This window comes from Chiloscyllium plagiosum, unplaced genomic scaffold (genome assembly GCF_037043375.1).
Source record: "Chiloscyllium plagiosum isolate Xiang-an unplaced genomic scaffold, Cpla_swu_hap1 HiC_scaffold_27, whole genome shotgun sequence".
Classification (NCBI taxonomy): domain Eukaryota; kingdom Metazoa; phylum Chordata; class Chondrichthyes; order Orectolobiformes; family Hemiscylliidae; genus Chiloscyllium; species Chiloscyllium plagiosum.
The window spans coordinates 37095037-37116142 of record NW_028270165.1 but is presented as its reverse complement, the minus strand read 5'-3'; the positions used below and the strand labels follow the sequence as shown (position 1 = coordinate 37116142).

At 45.6% G+C, this 21106-nt stretch overlaps 1 pseudogene; it reads left to right on the top strand.

Moving 5' to 3' along the window:
• Nucleotides 1-521: 521 nt before the first annotated feature.
• LOC148143630 (uncharacterized) overlaps nt 522-21106 on the top strand; it is a 69156-nt pseudogene continuing 48571 nt past the window's right edge.

Below are 21106 nucleotides of genomic sequence, written 5' to 3'. Positions count from 1 at the left end.
AGAGTGAGGGATGCTTTCAATTTTGTGGAACCGCAAAAGAAAAAAATGTTCTGCAGAAAGTGGAGTAGCTTGTTCTGAATTTCTACCTTGGACTGACCGTGATGACTTATGGAATCTCTTTTTCCAGAGTATTTGAAGATCTGAAGACTGAAGTTTAAAAATCAACTTTTAAGGGCCTATGCCTGAATCGTCGATTCTCCTGCTGTTTGGATGCTGCCTGACCTGCTGTACTGTTCCAGCACCGCAATTTTCAACTCCTCTCCAGCGTCTACAGTCCCCACTTTCACATCAATGTCTGACAGTCACTTAATCCATCGGGACCTCAACGATTTTGAACTATGATTCTGTGAGAAGGAGCAAAACATTTTGGTTCCTGTTTCAGACCATTTTCAGCATTAGTGGGACTGAATGAGAGTCTCTACTGTTACAGCGCACTGTGTGTAAAGCCTGAAACAGTTATACAGCCAGGAAAGATGAACTTACTGTGGGCAAGGGCCGTACACAGGGCTGTAGCTGCAGCCATGGTGAAACCAGAGGAATCCCACACCGTGGAGAAACCGTGAAAGTGTTGCGACTGTGGGAGAGGCTTCCATGCCCCATCTGTCCTGGAGATTCATCAGCGAAGTCACACCGGAGAAAGGCCATTCTCCTGCCCTGAGTGTGGGAAAGGCTTTACTTGCTCCTCCCGCCTGCTGGACCACCGCCGAGTCCACACTGGGGTGAAGCCATTCTCCTGCCCTGAGTGTGGGAATGGCTTCACCTACTCCTCCCACCTGCTGGCCCACCAGAGCGTCCACGCTGGGGAGAGGCCCTTCCCCTGCTCTAAGTGTGGGAAGGCCTTCAGCAAATCCTCGGACCTGCTGAAGCACCAACGGGTCCACAGAGGGGAAAGGCCATTCAGCTGTCCTGAGTGCAGGAAGGCCTTCAGCGATTCCTCTACCCTGCTGAGGCACCAGCACGTCCACACCGGAGAGAAGCCATTCTCCTGCACCGAGTGCAGGAAGGGCTTTACCCGCTCCTCCACACTGCTGACCCACTGGCGGGTCCACACGGGGGAGAGGCCATTCAGCTGCCCTGAGTGCAGGAAGGCCTTCAGCGATTCCTCTGCCCTGAGTGCAGGAAGAGGTTTACGTTTTCCCGCAACTTGCGGAAGCACCAGCGGGGGCACCAGCGCTCACAACAATCAGATTCCACCGCTGACATTGCCATGAGTCCCCCCCCCAGGACTGATTCTCCTCACAGTGGGTGCAGTGGGAGAGTTGGTGCACTGTATTTGTTTTCTTTTGGACTGCAACCCCATGGTGGCTCAGGGGTGGCATGGTGGCTCAGTGATTAGCACTGTTGCCTCATGGCACTAGGAACCAAGGATCAATTCCACCCTTGGGGCGACTGTCTGTTTGGAGTTTGTGGAGGGTAGGAGAATGGATAAGATAAGAAACCGCTGCCTTTCTTGAGACAATTCTCACGGAGAGAAGTTGCTGACTGATTGTCTGATCTGTTGATCCTCAAGTGCCCCTTTGCCCTCAGTTAACTGGAGGAGGTCCACACAGATGTACCAAAGCCCCTCTTCGGACAGTAGAAGGAAGCCTGTGCAGACAGGGAAAACATGCAAACATGAGGCGGGAATTGAACCTGCGTCCCTTATGCTGTGAGGTAGCAATGCTAAGCAGTGTGCCACCCCAATATGTTATAAAATTTGAATAAACCTACTAAGTTGGAAATGTGTCCATACCACGAACATACTGTAAATGCATGGAAGCAGAAGTCCATCGGAATTGTCTTTGGGATGGATCCAAAACTTACTTAGTTAATGATTGAAAAACTTTGACCTCTGGAACTGTCTGCCAGAGAGTGTGTTGGATCAGATTCAATTATGGATCATTAAACTGAAAAGGAAAGCAATTGCAGTGTTCAGTGAAGAATAGTACAAGGTACTGTAGTGGATGTCAGAATATGTGTTTCCTGATTGGGGTTGTTCACTTGCTCCTGTTACCATTTCAGGTTGCTAACCTTTCGTTAGCATCCTGCACATGTTGGGAATTTTTCTCCTTTCTAGTATCTACTTGAGTGACTCAGTGACAAATCTAGTTTATGAATTGTTCCTGTGATATCTCATGAGAGGGTTTATGATATTCAAATTGTTGTGGGTCACAGTGTGTCCAAGCGAGGAAAAACAAACTGTTCATCTTAAATGTTTGATTTTAAACAATGGAAATAAAATTAATGTTTGGAAATCACAACTTGCTGTGTAGTAAGATAATCAGAAATAGGTATGGGAGTAAGTAATTGACCGTTGAGATGCTCTGTCTTTCATTTATCTAAATTCTCTTTCCTGCATTTGTTTTTTCATGACTTCAATTGCTGCAGTGACTACACTCCAAAAGCTTGTGATTTCAACATTAGAGCATAAGAACGAGGAGCAAGAGTCAGCCTTCAGGCCCTTCGAGTCTGCTCCCACCACTCAATAAGATCATGACTAATCTTTTCGTGGACTATGCTGCACTTCCCTGCGTTTTCACCATATCCCTTAATTCTTTTATTTTTCAAAAACGTATCTACTGCTTCCAGTGATTGCTGAAGTAATGTCAAATACTTCCCTGGGCAAGGAATTCCATAGATTAACAACCCTCTGGGTGAAGAAGTTTCTGCTCAGTTCAGTTTTAAACCTGCTTCCTCTCATCTTGAGGCCATGCGCTCTTATCCCAGTCTCACCTACCAATGCAACATCCTATTTCTATTTCTTTCATAATTTAATATATTTCTGTAAGATCCCCTCCAAACAAACCTGCTGGACTATAACCTGGTGTCATGTGACTTATGACGAAAACATTTGTTGTTCCGCATCCTCATAGCAGTGGGAGTTCAGGGCTCGAAGATAGGGACACTACCACTGCGCCATAAAAACCCTCTGCAGCAAATAGATCCTCTTCTACTGAATGAATGGGGAGAGGTTTCTTCCCAACATGGGATACAAATATTATACCCTCAGAGCCCATTACACTAAATTGAGCCTCTTCGGTTGAATGAATGGATGCGGAGGTGCCAGAGTTGAATTGGTTGATAACGTTAAAAATCACATCTTCCCCCTGAATATGTGACACTACCGCTATAGACCCAAAGCCCGTTGCAGTAAATTGGGTCATCTGCTGTTGAATGAATGAACGGGAATGAAAAGAGCGGATACACTGACATGATTGTGAAATTCCCCACCAATCCCAAAGCTTGTGGTCGGTACCGACTAATTGGAGAGAGAGATTACAGAAGGTTGGACCAACACGACGCGGAATGCCAGCTGCCATTGGTCAGGTGGAGTAAGGTGCGCTCTGATTGGAGGGGACGCGGATGACGCGCGTCACTGAAGGAGGAGACGGAAAGAAGAAGAAAAACAAAGATGGCGGCGCGAGGCTGCGGTTTTCTCTTCGACTCAGCGGGCGGTTTCTGACGGAGGGAGGGCGCAGACAGGCATCGTTTACCTCAGAAAATACCTTTAAAATACATTTCAAATTAAAGTCGGACCTTTTCAAACAAAAGTTGTGAAGAAAAGGAGACAGTCCCCGGTGGGGTCTATTGTTTATTTGTGTATAATTCCCGGGGCCCGGGAAGGGGGAGGTGACGGTTACCGGGTGAACGAGAAAACAAATTAAAAATGTCGGCGGTGGAGGAGAGAGAGCCGGCGCCCGCGGTTTCTTCGGCGGCGGCCGGAGCCCAGGAGCTCAACAACCCCCCGGAGCTGGAGGAAGGTCCGAGCTCCGAGAAGCGGGGGGTCCGGCTGGAGGCTGGATTTGCTCAAGGCTTGTATCTATTAACTTATTTAAATGGTACCTACTGTATGGGGCTATGGTTTACATTAAAACTGGAGGATCATGTCAGAGTGTTTGTTTATATTGAGCAGTTGTAGTTGGTAAAATACACTCCCTGGAGGAGCACCTTCTATGATGCTGCATTTCTTGCCTTCTGCTCTTCCCCCATTTGTTATCTCCCATTTGATTTTACATTTTATTTGGTCAAAGTTAATTTCATATTAATGAGACTTGGTATTCACTGTGTGTTATTAATTTGTTTGTTGGATTATTGTAAGAAAAAAATCAATGGTGTCATGTCATTTCTGATGTCAGAGTTTGACATTGAATGTGCAGATGTGAATATCAGTAAGTTGTGAAAATAAATCAAGAATTTGTGGTTCTGACAAAAAAAGCAGTTCACTGATATTCATGGCATTGTCTCATTTGAGTCTGACCAACAAACCATTTCATGTAGTCACCCAATTTAATTAAAATTTTCTTTGACTTAATTGAAGAAAATAACCCTGGCAGGCTAAGATTTGTACAATTTGTTTATAAGATTTATTTATACGTCCGTTGTTCTCGATGTGGTCTCTGCCATATTGGGAGACTGGACACCAACTTGCAGAACATTTCAGGGAACAGCTCTGGGACACCTAAACTAAACGACCCCACAGCCTTGTGGCTGAACGCTTTAACTTCCCCTCCCAATCTGTCAAAGACACGCAAGTACTCTGCTGCCTCCCCCTTCAATCTCTAGCTACCTGACACTTGTAGGAAGAACACCTCGTCTTCTGCCTTGGGACCCACTAACTACATAGGATCAATGTAAATTTCACCAGTTTCTTTATCCCCGCCCCCCCCCCCCCCCCCCCCCCCACCATACCACACACCTTGTCCCAGATCCAGAGTTGAAAAATGTGGCGCTGGAAAAATGCCTAGATGCCATGCCTCTAGGAATTCCATGGCTGTTCTCTGGCATGGCACTCATCCACAGATTCTATCAACAAACACATTGACCTGGACCCAATATACCGGCCACTGCAGCAGACAGTTGGAACTGACAACCGGAAGTGGCAGAGACAAACCACGATAAATGCTGGAGGAAACATCACAGAAGCGCTTCACAAGAGGATGTCACCGAGACAGGGAATGAAACGTCTGCAACAAAAATTCCCAGCTTGGCGAACAGAACCACAACAACGAGCACCCGAGCTACAAATCTTCTCACAAACTTTGAATTGAGCATAGGAGTTGGGACATCCTGTTGCAACTGTCACACATGCCACACAACACAAGGCGTGGTCCTTCTCTGACTTACCATCCCTTTGATTATCAGGGGGAAGACACCCGTTCAAACATTCAGGAAAGATGCCTTATTTCAACAAAAATGTGCTGTGCTCACAGATGTTTGGACAGAGGAAGGGAGTTGCAGTCTGGGGTGAAGCTCAATCTTCATTCAGAGAAAGAGAGGAGCAGCAGTAGCTTCAAAAGCTCATGGTCCAACTTGCGCATTCAGACAATAGGGGGGCTCTTCTGGGAATGAAGCAATGTCTCCCCCTTTCCATTCCTTATCCTGGGAGGGAAAGAGAAGGGGGGACGCACTGTTCACTTGCAGCAACGGGAGGCAGAGAATATGAATCCAAGCAGGGATCAGACTCTGCAAAAGTCAGTTTCAGTCGGCTTCTTCTGGAATATCGTGTGCAATTCTGGTCTCCCTCCTATAGGCAGGATGTTGTGAAACTTGAAATGATTCAGGGAAGAGTCACAAGGCTGTTGCCAGGGTCGAGGGTTTTAACCACAAGGAGAGGCTGAATAAGCTGGGGCTGTTTTCCCGAGAGCATCGCAGGCTGAGTGTGTGTTTTTTAAAGAGGCTTATGAAAATTGAGGAGTGTGGATGGGGTGAATAGACAAGGTCTTTTCCCTGGGATATGGGGAGTGCAGAACTAGAGGGCATAGGTTTAGGGCGAGGGGGGAAGAATTTGAAAGGACCTTGCAGTCAACCTTTTTTTGCAGAGGGTGATGCGTGTATAGAATGAGCTGCCAGAGGAAGTGGTGGAGGCATCTGGATGGGTATATGAAAAGGAAGGGTTTAGATGGATATGGACCAAGTGATGGCAAATGGAACTAGACTAATTTTGGATATCCGGTCGGCATGGACAAGTTAGAGTGAAGGATCTGTTTCTGTGCTTTATGTCTCTGACTGGATGACTGGTGAAAAGCATTGACATTCGTCGAAACATTTATGCAACAGAAAATTATAAGAGGGTAAAGATAAACCTCACAACATTGATCAATGAATCCTGGTGTAGTATGGCTGTATTTCCAGTAATAGTCAGTATGGCATGGAAGGAGTCCAAAACGACGGCTTCTTTTACAGAAACTCTCACGTAAATCCGAGTCTTCTGGGAATCTAAGACAACCGTGCGTTAATATAAGATAGCTAAGTCTGGGGTATATGGTACATATTTGATGGAATGTTTATGGCTCTAAAAGCCTGATTTTCAGTGTTTCTGGGCTCATAATATTGCACTGCAGCATATTGTATATCTTCAGTCAGAACGTCAATACCGCATGATAGATGTCCATTCAGCAACTTGAGTGGACTCTTCATGGAGTATGCAATCCACCACATTACCCTGCTGTATATATTTACATATAGATCAGCACAAAGATCTTGGGTATTAAGAGAGGAAAGAATGATCTACACAAACTAGAATTGTGTGTTCTGATTTTCTATTGTGCACTGACAGCAATGACCTTTGCAATCTCTTTCCACAGGAATATTACAAGAGAAGAATTTGGAGGCAGAAATCTCAGACCAAACATCACATCGAAGTCTGACAGTCGCTTGATTCACCAGGACTTGGATATTGATGGTCTTGAAAACAAAGGGGAGAAGGTCTGTCTGCTTTGTTAGGTTTTAAACGTCAGTGTGACTGGAAACTCAGAGTCTCACATACCCACACATCAGAGTAGTGACTGGAACATGCTTTACAGACTGAATGAGAGTCCTCCAATTACCAGTTCACCAGTAACACCACACCTATGCTGTAAGTGTGAGCGAGTATCAACTGATTGTTGAACCTGGAGAAATAAGAGGACACCTGCACCATGGAGAAATCATGAAAATGCAGGGAGTGTAGGAACGGCTTTCCTTCCCCACCTGCCCGATATTCATCAGCATTTATACACAGGGCAGCGGCCATTCACTACATTCAGCACAGGAAAGGCTTCACTCAGTCGCATCACCTCCTGGTCCACATTGGGGAGAAACTGCTCATCTGCCCTATATTATGAAGCAGATGAAGGACATTTTTTTTTATCCTGGATGGAGCATACTGCAGTTATACCTGAAATAGATACATTTGTCTCTGTCCCATTGAGTCTCCACAACAGGGCCAGTCTGGGCTGCTCAATTGGTGTCTCAGTGTTTATTCTCCATCTGAGCCTCCATCTACCCCTCTTCATTGCTCCCCCATCTCCCCTCCATCAACATAAAGGCATCCCCCACATTTCGAAAGTTCACTTTACACTACTTCACTTTTACAAAAGACCTACATTAATACCTGTTCTCACAAACCGAAAGAAATCCGAAGAGGATTGTCGCTTTTACAAAGAAAGGCATAATATAAATTAATTCATGGTAATTGCTTCTTCGCTTGAGGCCATTTCAGCTTATGAAAGGAACACTCTACTTTCAAATAGTGGGGGAAAGCTGTATCAATACAATACAGCACAGTCACAGGCCCTTCTCACTTGGTTTAGGCACACACACCCCCTCAAGCCTGTACTAATTCTTAATCCTTACTTCGACCTGCAATTTATTGCCCATGTGTGGTTTCTGTTCCTCTGTTCACCTCCCCTTCATGTGTCTATCAAGATACACCTTAAACATTGTTAAGGTGCCTGCTTCCACTACCTCCACTGGCAGTGCGTTCCAGAAACCCACCACCACTCTGTACAAAATCCCCACCCTCACCACTTGTCCCCCAAACATCCCCCTCTCACCTTGAACCTGTGCCCTCTTTTAGTTGACCTTTCCACTTTGGAGGGAAAAAACGCCTCTGACTATCATAGAATCCCTCCAGCGTGGAAACAGACCATTCAGCCCAACAAGTGAACACCGGCCCTCCAAAGATTAACACATAGAGACCCGTTCCCTTACCCCTGTGATCTACATTTACTCTTGACTAATGCACCGAACTTACACATCCCTGAACATTGGGGCAATTTACATACAGACAATCCAATTTAACCTGCCTCTCCTTGGACACTATGGGTAATTTAGCTTCAGTAATCCACCCTAACCTATACACGTTTGGATTGTAGGAGGAAACCGGAGCACCTGGAGCAAACCCACACAGATATAGGAGGTGGGGTGCAGGGACAATGTGCCAACTCCACACAGATAGTTGCCTGAGACTAAAATCGAACGCAGGTCCCTGGCACTGTGAGGCGTCAGTGCGAACCACTGAGCTACCCTGCCACCCCTGTCCAACCAATCTGTGTATTTCAGCATTTTGTCGAGGTCTCCTCTCAGCCTCTGTTTTTCCAAAGAAAACAATCTAGGTTTATGCCTCCTCTACTCATAACGAGAGCCCTCCAGACCAGGCAATGTCCTGGTGAACCTTGTCTGTACCCTCTGCCAGAGCACCCACATCCTTCCAGTAGCACCGTGACCAGAACTACACACTATATTCTGAATGTGGCCATAATAAACAGCTGTAACGTAACTCTTACACTCAAGGAAGTGTGCTGTGTGCTTTTTTGACCACCGTGCCCACCTGCATTACCACTTCCACGGATCTATATGCCCAGATCTCTCTGTATGCCAGTGCTCCTATGTGTTCTGCCATTAATCATACAATTCTTATATTTCCTTCATCTCTATCGAGCTTCACCTTAACTGTCTTTCTCTCTTTATCTCTTTATCCCCCTTTCTCATCCCTCCACACATCAGCATATCATAAGACCATAGCAGCAGAAATTAGGCCATTCAGCCCATTGAGCCTGCTTCGCCATTCAATTATGGCTGATAAGTTTCTCAACCCCATTCTCTCCCTTAACCCTTGATCCCCTTGATTCTCACGAACCTATCTATCTCCGTCTTAAATATATTCAGTAACCTGGCCTCCACAGCCTTGTGGCAGTGAATTCCATAGACTCACCACACTCTGGCTGAAGGAGCCTCTCTTCCCTCTGTTCTAAAGGGTCTTCCCTTGACGCGAAGACTGAGCCCTCAGGTTCTAGTCTGTCCTACCAATGGAAACACCTTCCCAACATCCACACTGTTCATTATTTTGTAGGTTTCAATTAGATCCCCTCTCATCCTTCTGAACTCAATTAAGTATAAACCTAGAGTCCTCTAATGTTCTTCATATGTTAAATTTTTCAATCCTGGACGATTCTTGTGAACCTCCTCTGAACATGTTCTCGGGCCAGTACATCCTTCCTGAGATATGGGGCCCAAATCTACATACAGTACTCTAATTGCGGGCTGACTGGAGCCTTACAGAGCCTCAGAAGTACATCCCTGCATTTATATTCAAGTCTGATCAAAATAAATGCCATCATTGCATTTGCCTCCCCATCTACTGACTCAACCTGTAAGTTTACCTTGAGAGAATCCTGGAGTAGAACTCCATAGTCCCTTTGCATATCAGATTTCTGAATTTTCTCCCCATAATCCTTCTGTTCCAGAGTAGCAGCAGAGATTTCCAGACACCTCGATTGTATTCAGGGATACCAAGGGATCTTGGGAATTGCCAGTATCTCAGGAGGAGGCAGAGGGGAATGTGGTGTGGTCCTGTAAACTGCAGAACTTTGCAACTCCCTGAATCAGCAGGAACTCTTTCTGGACCAAGAAACAAAAGGGCCACTGAGAAACTGCTACATCAGGAGGCAGAAATTAGGCCATTCAGCCTATTGAATGGTGGAGCAGACTCAATCATTCTTAAATATCAAGGGTTACAAGGAGAATTGGGTTGAGAAACGTATCAGCCACGATTCAATAGTGGAGCAGACTCAATAGGCTGAATGGCCTAATTTCTGGTAGTTAACCATCCCTGGGAAGAAGGACGCAAAACAACAAGATGTTTCCTGGGACAGATGAGCGAAGTGTTTAATAAGCTCATGATAAAAGGACAATTAAGTTTGTCTGTGGAAGGAAGGCCCTGACGTAAAGGGGTTTTTTGCAGGAAAGGCTGTATCAAACAAACCACTAAACCTCGAGGATAAGAAGGTAAGTTACAGACCGGAGATCTCCAGAAGTGTGGGGATGTGGTGTTAGAATCTAAAGAAGCATCACATCACAGATTTGAAAGCGAGGAATCTCCACCAGAATTCAACCAGAATGATGTAGCAGCAGTACTTGGAAGAAGAATGATGCACTGAATCCCTGGACACTTCCAGAGACAGATACTGTTGGGGGAAACTCAGTTAAAGTCTGCCATCAATTGGGTGATAGCCAAGTTGTGAGTGAGGTTGAACTTGGTTACATAGAAGAATACAGCGCAGTACAGGCCCTTTGGCCCTCGATGTTGCGCCGATCCAAGCCCACCTAACCTACACTAACCCACTATCCTCCATATGCCTATCCAATGCCCGCTTAAATGCCCATAAAGAGAGAGAGTCCACCACTGCTACTGGCAGGGCATTTCATGAACTCACTACTCACTGAGCAAAGAATCTACCCCTAACATCTGTCCTATACCGACCACACCTTAATTTAAAGCTATGCCCCCTTGTAATAGCTGACTCCATATGTGGAAAAAGGTTCTCATGGTCAACCCTATCTAAACCTCTAATCATCTTGTACACCTCTATCAAGTCACCCCTAAACCTTCTTTTCTCCAATGAAAACTTGAGGAGTTTTATTTTTGGTTGCTACATACAATAAAGTGTTAATCATTGTTTCAGCAGTTAATTGTGTGCAGTTTCTGAGTTAAGAGCCAAATTAAGACGATTCACCCACAACCACAGTGAGAGGCTGGGATTCATGTTGACTCCATTGCATTCAGCAGTACATTACGTCAATACTTTTATAAAGCAAAGGCTGACAGCCACACCTCTCTCAAACAGAAACACCCAGAGGAGCGTGTCACCCAATAATCTGTAAAATTAGCATGAAAAGTGATGTAACCTGCTCTAGTGATAAGAATAAATCCCCAACACTTTAAAATCAACAATCAGCAATTTATTTATCCAACTCTCACGGTGAACAAATGAACAAAAGTATTAACATACTGGATACAGGCCAGGACCAGATGGGTGGCACTAGTTTAGTTGGGGATCATGGACTGGTTGGTCTGAAGGGTCTGTTTCCAGGCTGCATGACTCCATAGCACGGAATGAATGGGGATCCATCCCAAAGATGATAAAGGTTTCAAGCACCACCTTAGGCAAATGTGTGGACTCCCTCCAGATAACTGAGGGCAGTGGGACACTGAGGGTCAGTAGATCAGTCAGCCAGCCAGTTCTCTCCAGGAGACTTGTCTCTCAAGAAAGGAAGTGGTTTCCTGCCCCATCAGCCAAATTATCCAGTTTGGATTAGGTCCTATATTTCCAACAAAATAGGTAGACAGGGCAGTGTCTATAACAAATATGTTATTCAACTTGGAAGCGTGCTGAAGACATATACAAGGATGTTACCAGGATTCAAGGGTCTGTGTAAAAGGGAGAGGTTGGACAAGCTAAGATATTTTTATTTAGAGCATTAAGAGTCTGAGAGAGGCCCTGAGAGAAGTGAAGTGATCGTGAGAGGGTGAATGCACGGGGTTGGGGAAGTGAGGGCTAGAGGGCATCAGTTTAAGGTTAGAGGAAAAAGAATAAAAGGGAATGTGAGGGGCAACGTTTCTTTTCACGCAGACGGTGGTACACATATGGAATGAGATGCCAGCGGAAGTGGTTGAGGTGGGTACATTAACAACATTTAAAAGGCATTTGGGCAAATGCGTGGATAGGAAAGGAATGGAAGGAAATGGGCCAACTGCAGGGAAATAGGCTTAGTGTTGATGGACAGTTTGGTCGGTGTGGACCATGTTGGGCCGAAGGGCCTGTCTCCTGCTGTAGGACTCTATGATTTGCATCTCTTTGTTGGTCAGACAGTTTTGAGTTTCCAAATGGAACATCTCACAATCAGGCCGAATAAAATCCAATCTCATTCGTCAACTCTGATGCGGAGGTGCTGGTGTTGAATTGGGGTGGACAAGGTCAGAAGTCACATGGCACCTGATGAAGTGGTGAAGGAGCAGCACTCATGAAAGAGCAATGCTCCTAAAGCTTGTGATTTCAAATAAACTTGTTGCACTGTAACATGGTGTCGTGTCACTTCTGACTTCTTCAACTCAAACTTGATGGGATACTTTGTCCAACTCGGCATATTTTATCAAGATTGCTTGGAGGAATTCTTTTTTTTAAAGATTAGATTCCCTACAGTATGGAAACAGGTCCTTTCGCCAGACAAGTCCACACTGGCCCGCCGCAGAGTAAACCAGCCATTCCCCTATCTCTATTCCTCTACATTTACCCCAACTAATGCACCACACCTACACATCCCTGAACACTATGGGACAATTTAGATGGGCCAATTCATCCTAACCTGCACACCTTTAGACCAGGGGAAGGAAACCAGAGCACTCAGAGGTAACCCATACAGACGTGGGGCGTGCAATGTGAAAGCTACACACAGACTGTCTCCCCAAGGGTGGAATTGAACCCAGGTCAGCATCGTGAGGCAGTGGTACTAACCACAGAGTCACCATGCCACCCCTGAGCCACGTAGGTGGGCTTGGTGGGGGTGAGTCCAGCACAAAACGCAAAAGCTCACTGCACCCACTGTCAGAATGGGCGGGAGGTTCAGCCCTGGGGGTGACCCACTGCAGTGTCACTGGTGGAATCTGATTGTTGGATGCACTGGTGCCTCCGCAGGTTGCAGGACAATGAGAACGTCCGCCCGCAGTCGGGGCAGGCAAACGGCCTCCCCCCGGTGTGGACCCATTGATGGGCCAGCAGTTTGGAGGAGTGGGTGAGCCCCTTCCCGCACTCGGGGCAGCTGAATGGCCTTTCCCTGGCGTGGACCCGCTGGTGGGACAACAGGTCAGAGGAATTGTTGAAGGCCTTACCACACTCAGAGCAGGTGAAGGGCCTCTCTTCCGTGTGGATTCGCCGGTGTCTCAGCAGGTCCGAGGATTTACTGAAGCCCTTCCCACACTCTGGGCAGCTGAAGGGCCTCTCCCCTGTGTGGACCTGCTGATGGGCCAGCAGGTTGGAGGACTTACTGAAGGCCTTCCCGCACTCTGGGCAGCTGAAGGGCCTCTCCCCCGTGTGGACCCGCTGATGGGCCAGCAGGTTGGAGGAATTGCTGAAGGCCTTCCCACACTCTAGGCAGCTGAAGGGCCTCTGGTGCCTCAGCAGGTTGGAGGATCTGCTGAAGGCCTTCCCACATTCTGGGCAGCTGAAGGGCCTCTCCCCCGTGTGGATTCGCCGGTGGGTCAGCAGAGAGGAGGAATTGCTGAAGGCCTTCCCGCACTCTGGGCAGCTAAAGGGCCGCTCCCCCGTGTGGACCCGCTGATGGACCAGCAGGGAGGAGGAATTGCTGAAGGCCTTCCCACACTATGGGCAGCTGAAGGGCCTCTCCCCCGTGTGGACCCGCCGGTGCCTCAGCAGGTTGGAGGAATCGCTGAAGGCCTTCCCGCATTCAGGGCAGCTGAATGGCCTCTCCCCCGTGTGGACCCGCTGGTGCGTCAGCAGGTTGGAGGAATTGCTGAAGGCTTTCCCGCACTCATGGCAACTAAAGAGCTTCTCCCCTGCGTGGAATCGCTGGTGGGTCTGGAGGTTGTCCACCCAAGTGAATCCTTTCCCACACATGGAGCAGTAAAATTTCCTCTCACTAGTGTTTATATGCTGGTGGGCCAGCAGGACACAGGAGCAAGTAAAGCCCTTTGCCCGCTCGGGGCAGGAGAATGGCCTCTTCCCAGTGTGATTGCACTGATGAGCCGCCAGGACAGGTGGGACATGGAAGCCCTTCCCGCAGTCGCCACAACTCCATGGTTTCTCAACAGGGCGTGTTTCCTCGGGTTTCTCCATGGCCGAAGCTTCAGCTGCACACACACGAGTACAACCCTGCCATGAATTCTTCTTTCCAGGCAGTAGAGTTGTTTCAAACTCCACACTCAGTGCGCTGCAATAGTAGGGTCTTTCAACCAGTGCCTCCGTACTCAAACAGGGACCAAAAAGAAAGCTTTGCTCCTTCTCACAGAATCATAGTTAAAAATTGTTGCGGTCCTGATGGATTGAGTAACTATCAGACATTGATGTGAAAGTGAGGATTGGAGACGCTGGAGAGTCAGAGTCAAAAACTGCATCGCTGGAAAAGGGCAGCACGGCAAGCAGAATCAGAGAAGCAGGAGAATCAACATTTTGGACATAAGCCCTTTATCTGTTGACTTGAAACTTCTGTCTTCAGATAGTCTGTAAGAAAAGATTACAAAAGTCATCACTGCCAGTCCAGTTTTTTTTATAGATATTTTTATTAGAAATTTAACATTTTAACAAGTTTACAAAAATAAACAAAACTCTCAGATATAAACATTGATATACAATTAACTCAAATATACAATAGTCAAAATTTAACAAAAAACAGAAAAAAAACGAAAAAGAAGAAGAAAAAACAAACAAAACTCAACTATCTACTAATCTAACCTACAACTAACCAGAGTGTATATTTAAGTCTCTTACACGCTCGGAATGTGTTCACATCAGATGTAATAAAACCCGTATTCGTGCGGGATTCCTCCCCCGAGGGGCCCCGGACCAGCCAGGTTTGTAATCTCAATTAAATAAAAGCCCTTGTTAGGATAGCCGAAATATCTGTATTTGTGTAATTCAAAAAGGGCTGCCATATTTTATAAAATAATTCGGTCTTTCGGTGCACCATATTTGTAAGGAAGTCAAGGGGAATACATTCCATAATTAATCTGTGCCAATTTGAAAGTCCAGGGTGGCCCTCAGCCGCCCAGTTCACCAAAATATTTTTCCTTGCACGAAAGAAAGAATAGAAAATAGTCTCTTCCTGTCGGTGTCCAGGGAGGGAAGGTTCGAAAAGCCCAAGAGGAGAGATACAGGGTCCACTTTAATTTCCGTTCCTAAAATTTCTGTCAGGGTACTTGCTACTTTAGTCCAATATCTACGGATCTTATGACAGGTCCATAGGCAATGTATAAGAGTGCCCACCTCTATTTTGCATTGAGGACACATTGGAGATGCTCCTGCCTTAAATTTTGCCAATCGAAACGGTGCTATATGGGCCCTATGAAGTATCTTCAGCTGGATAGCCTGGGTTCTGTTACAGCTAGTAATTCTTCTAGCATTTTCCCAAATATAATTCCACGTTTCTATAGAGATTTCTAGTCCCAAATCCTGATCCCATGTTTTAAGCAGATTATCCATATCTCCCGATACTTCATCATGTAGTAAATGATAAATAGTACTGACGGAAGATACCCCCACTGGTCGTAGGACACTACATTCTCTATCTGATTTATAAAGACTATCTAATAACGTGGTCTTCTTCTGTATATAATCTCGAATTTGGAAGTATCGAAAGAGGTCTCCATTAGGTAATCCGAATTTCTGACGCAGCTGTTCAAAAGACATCAGGACCCCATCTTTAAATAGATCCCCTAAACATGAAATACCCCTGGATCTCCAGAGTTTAAAAGTGGCATCTGTAAACCCCGGTTGGAATCCCCATGCTCCCACTATCGGGGCATAGGGGGATGTTTTATGTGAATTGCCCTCATTTTGCTGCATTATATTTCAAGTACTGCCAGTCCAGTTAAGAATGAGATATCAAGGCATTGACACTGACACCAGAGAGAAACTGTACATATAGATGTGGCAAATGTTAGTGGCAAGCCAGAGTGATAGAGATATGTAGCACAGAAACAGACCCTTCGGTCTAATTCATGCGTGCCAACTAGATAACCTAACCTAATCTCGGCCAATTTGCCAGCATTTGGGCCCATATCGTCTAAACCCTTCCTAATCGTATACCCATCCAGAAGCCTTTTAATGTCATAATTGTACCAGCACCCACCACTTACTCTGACAGCTCTTTCCTTAAACACGCCACTTTCTGCATGAAAGACTTATCCCTTAGGTTCCTTTGTTGAGTTCTTTTGCTTGAGCTTCTTACACTGCAATACGCCAACTTCTGTGAACAACCAAACTTTATTAAGTACAGTACAAGCTGCGGAGAAACTCTTAACACTCTTCACAATGCTGGTTCACAACAGTACGAAAAAAAAAACAAATCCCTTAAACAAAGTAAAACTGAACAGAGGCTTACAGTTGAAGTTAGAAGGGCAGAAGGAGACAGTGTTAGCAGCCTTTCTCCACATAGTCCACTGCTTAACTCACCCAAACGAGACTTCAGCTTTCAGGACTGACCACTCCCCTTTCATTGTACAGGTCACTTCTAAAACATAAAAGCTTTGGCCTCAAGTCTCATCTGTTCACATATAACCAAAAATGCCTCCCAATACTGTTTTTCATCTCTGTACTAAACCAGTCACTTCGGAGCCCGGGTTTTTTTTTACCACCCCTCTGAAAAAAAACCAAGGACACAGCATCCTTGAGAAGAAGGACCAGCTTTTAGTAAAAGGACCAGCTTTTAGTAAAAAGGACCAGCTTTGTGACTGAGGGATATAGGCCAAACACTGGCAGATGGGATTAGATTAGTTTGAGAACATAGCATGGAGTAGTTGGACTGAATGACTGTTTCTGTGCTGTTTGACTCGGTAATTGTTCTGCAATGGTCTGAAAACCATTTCCTTGCCTTCCCCCATAAACATCCACTTCGTTGTTGTTCCAAAATCAGATGAACTCAGCCTTGAATATATTCAATGATCCCATAACTGCAGGAAGACATCCCCACTTCTGAACTCAATTCCTCTTGCTAAGATAACACCTGCTTTGCTCATTGCTTGCTGCACCTACCTCACAACAGGCATTAACTGGTATGGAAGGACGCTGAGGCCCCTTTATACACATTCCTGATGAAGGGCTCGTGCCTGTAACGCTGACTCTCCTGCTCCTTGGATGCTGCCTCATCTGCTGTGCTTTTCGAGCACCACACTTTTTGATTCTGATCTCCAACATTTGCGGTCCTCACTTTCTCCACATCCCAATATATCACCATTTAAACAATGCATCTCCTTTCTGCTCCCCCCCCCCCGCCACCATTTTATTCCTTTTGCATTTTATTTGACTACTCATCTTTTCCTCAGGGTAGGGGATTCCCAAACTGGAGGGCATAGGTTGAAGGTGAGAGGGGAAAGATTTAAAAGGGACCTAAGGAGTAGAAAAAAAGTGTGAAAGTTAATTCCCCACAAGTGCCCTCTCCAAACCTGCACATCTTTGGATTGTGGGAAGAAACCGGAGCACCAAAGGAATCCCACGCAGACATGGGGAGAAGGTGCAAACTCCACTCAGACAGTTGCCCGAGACTGGGATCAAACCCGGGTCCCTAGCGCTATAAGTCAGCAGTGCCAGCCACTGAGCCTGTTCAGAAAAAGCAGCAATTGATTTATATTAGGGTGACAGGGGAAAGGACTAAAAGGGACCTAAAGGGCAACTAATTTACGCAGCAGGTGGTGTGTGGATTGAATGAGCTCCCAGAGGAAGTGGTGGAGGCTGGTACAATTACAATAATCAAAAGGCATCTGGATGGGTTTATGAACAGGAAGGTTTGGAGGGATATGGGCCAAGAGCTGGCAAATGGGCCTAGACTAATTTAGGATATCCGACTGGCACAGAACAAACAGTTTGTTTCCACGCTCCACTACTGTTTCTATATAGTCAGAACTGTTATGACACGGACTGCACCACCCGCCCCCCAACTAATTTAAACCCAAAAAAGATTTACCCCATGTGGTAATGTGAAAATTCAAGAGGTAAGGAACTGTTTCTAAAAGTCACTATTTAAAGTTTTATTTAATGATCTAGGACACTAACTTGCAAGTGTTTAAATCTGCTGGGATTTTTCGTACCGCCAAATCTATTCAAATCTGTCTAAACCAGTTCAAATCTCGGACGAAAGCCCCCAAATTTTACAACACTGGGTGCAACCTCCCCTACCTAATTTAAACCAGCAACATAGAGAAGGTTTAACCCATGTGGTAATCGGAGAAAATTCAAGAACCAAGAAACTATTCCCAAAGGTCAGTATTTAAAGTAAAAATCAACAACTTTATTTATTAACGTCTAACGGAGAATAATTAATTAACAACTATTTACAACTCCTGTCTCTAACCTATCTTCTACCTTCCCCTGTATGATACCAGTCCAATAAAAACCCTGATTAAGATTTACCGAAAGATTCAAACTTTAAACCCAGCCAGCTGTTAAATCTTCTCTTTGTACCTTCCTCTGTAGATTTGCTCTCCAGGTCAGTGTCGATGTTTTTTCTCTGTGCAGACTCCTTCTCTGGACAGGTACCTCTCAGGAGTTCTCACTAGCAGCCTACATTTATTGGTCTTTTGGCAGTTCTCCTGTAACTGTTCAACTTTTTGTTTTGATTTTGTACTCCAAAGCATCAAATCGTTTCATTGGTGTTAATATTAGATTGGATTAAATTCCCTACAGTGCGGAACCAGGCCCTTCGGCCCAACCAGTCCACACTGACACTCCAAAGAGTAACCCACCCAGACACATTTCCCTCTGACGAATGCACCTAACACTACGGGCAATATAGCATAGTCACTTCACTTGACCTGCACATCTTTGGACTGTGGGAGGAAACTGGAGCACCCAGACCAAACCCACGCAGACACGGGGAGAATGTGCAAACTCCACACAGTCAGTCACCCAAGGCTGGAATCGACCCTGGTGGTGTGAGGCAGCAGTGCTAACCAATATTCTCAAAATACTAAATTCAAACTTGATTGGAATTCAGTATTTTGGGGCAAGATTTTAAATCGATTGGCCAAAATTGAGTATGTTTTTGTCTCCAGGCAACCCAGCTACTGAGCTGTTCGACCAAATGTTAAACTGTTACCTTGTTCAGAATGCTTGGTGCTACGTCAGGTGGTTCTGCTCGCTTTTCAACTCTCTTGAAGGTAGAATACACCTCTACATCTTCTAACAGAACCAATTTTTCAAGACTAGGGTTCGGCCATTCACCCCTAACAGGAGAAAGTGAGTACTGCAGATGCTGGAGATTAGAGTCAAGAATGTGGTGCTGGAAAAGCACAGCAGGTCAGGCAACATCCGAGGAGCAGGAAAATTGACATTTCGAGCAAAAGCCTCATTCACCCCGAACAGCCTGTCCTCAACTGCACATAGTTCAAAGCAAGTTTGAGAAAGATGGCTGCAGCTTTGTCTTCATATAAAATTGAACATGCATTCAAACTTTAATGCTGTTTCTGAATATATTATGTTAGCTATTCTCAATTTGAAAGATCAGCCATTTCTCGTGCACCCCCATCTCCCAGGCAGTTTCATCACCAACCATTCTCTCTCTCTCTTCTAAGAGCTTGATACAGCGATCAAAGAGAGCTTGAGGCATGAGAAAGTTCAGTGGGAGTTGGAAGAGATACAGAATGGACAGGGTGACAGAGTGTGTGGGCCATTGCGAAACTGGGGGGAACAGAGGGTGGTGGGGGCTGAAAGGAAAGACTCGGGGGTTAAAGGGTGGAGGAAGAGAATGACGGGGAGAGAGAGAAAATGGGGGGCAGAGAGTTGCGGGGTGAGAGAGAATGGATGGGGGCGGTGGGTGGGGAGAGAGACAGCACAATTCCACCTTCCCCAGGACTGGGGCAGTGTCCCATGAACTGGAGCCTACTCCTCCCACAGCAGGTCATTTCTCAATCCACATATGGCTAAAGGAGAAGAATTATATAATCCCTGCAGGCCATTTCACCTATCAAATTCACACCGACCTTCCACACAGCATCCCACCCAGACTCATCAACTTACTCTACAGCCCTGCAGTTCCCCATGGCTAACCGACTCTAACCTGCACATCCCTGGACACTTTAGCACAGCCGATCCATCCGAAACTGCAGATCCTTGGACTGTGGAAGGAAACCAGAGCACCCAGAGGTAACCCGCGCAGACAGAAGGGGGAGAACATACCAAAGTTCACACAGACAGTCATGAGAAGGTGGAATCAAATCGCTTCTAACAATTCTCCCACACCTGCAAAACCCTGAGCACCATGGGTAATTTAGCAGGGCCAATCCACCCGAACCTTGGCAAAGCTAAAAATCACATGACGCCCGTCCAACAGGTTTATTTGGAAGCACTAGCTTTCGGAGCACTGCTCCTTCATCAGGTAGTTGTGGAGTATAAGATCATAAGACACTGAGTTTACAGCAAAACATTACAGAGTCATGCCACTGAAATGATACATTGAAGAAACCTGGATTGTGAAGTCTTTCATCTTTAGAATGAATTGCTGGTGTCATTAATATGTAAACCCCAGAACTTCTTATAAGACACCTACTCGAGATAACTTAAGGTTTTATAAGAAAAGAGGACAACTTAGCTCAGACAATGCATTAAAGGTGTGAGGCCAGAGTCTGTCTGTATCCCATTTTTTGAGTCAGACTGGTTCTATTTCCAAAGTGGAATTTATAAAATATTCCATGTATTATCTGCCTGCAGATTGTGCATTTTTTGAGCAAAATAGATGGTATCTGCAAATACAAATTCACCCCATAGACCTCGGTGTGTGTGTGCACGCGCGCGCACACACGAGAGAGAGTAAAAGTCTAGTTCCATACTGTATATCTCTATGTCTATTGCATAACAGATGCTTTATTTCTGTTGATGTAAATATTATTATAAATCATAGCTGGGTACTAATACTTAGATGTAAGGGAGAGAGAATTCTTCAATCAGGGCACTATAAGAATCCTGGCAGACCCTTATTTCTAGTTTACTTGCCAATGAACAGACACATGCACCTGTTTAATTCTAACTTTTCGCCTTTTTTGTTATATTTTCTGGTATGATACTGTGTGTCTGGATGGTTGACAGGCTGGGAGATTGTGGGTTGGACTTTGATTGACTTTTATTGTTCCAGAAGGTGTCAAAGGAGGTTAAAGCTTCAGCAGAAATGAAGCAGAGCTGAGAACGGACAACAACTGTGTGGGAACAGGGAGATCAATAGAGGACAAAGAAACCAGGACCTGAAATCCGAGCTGACACCAGACTACCCTGTGATCAGTGCTTTGATTAGCAGCGTCAACCCGCTACCTTTACCTAGCTTCTCATTCGACTTGCATGCCACATCTCCCCTCAATATTTATGATCCA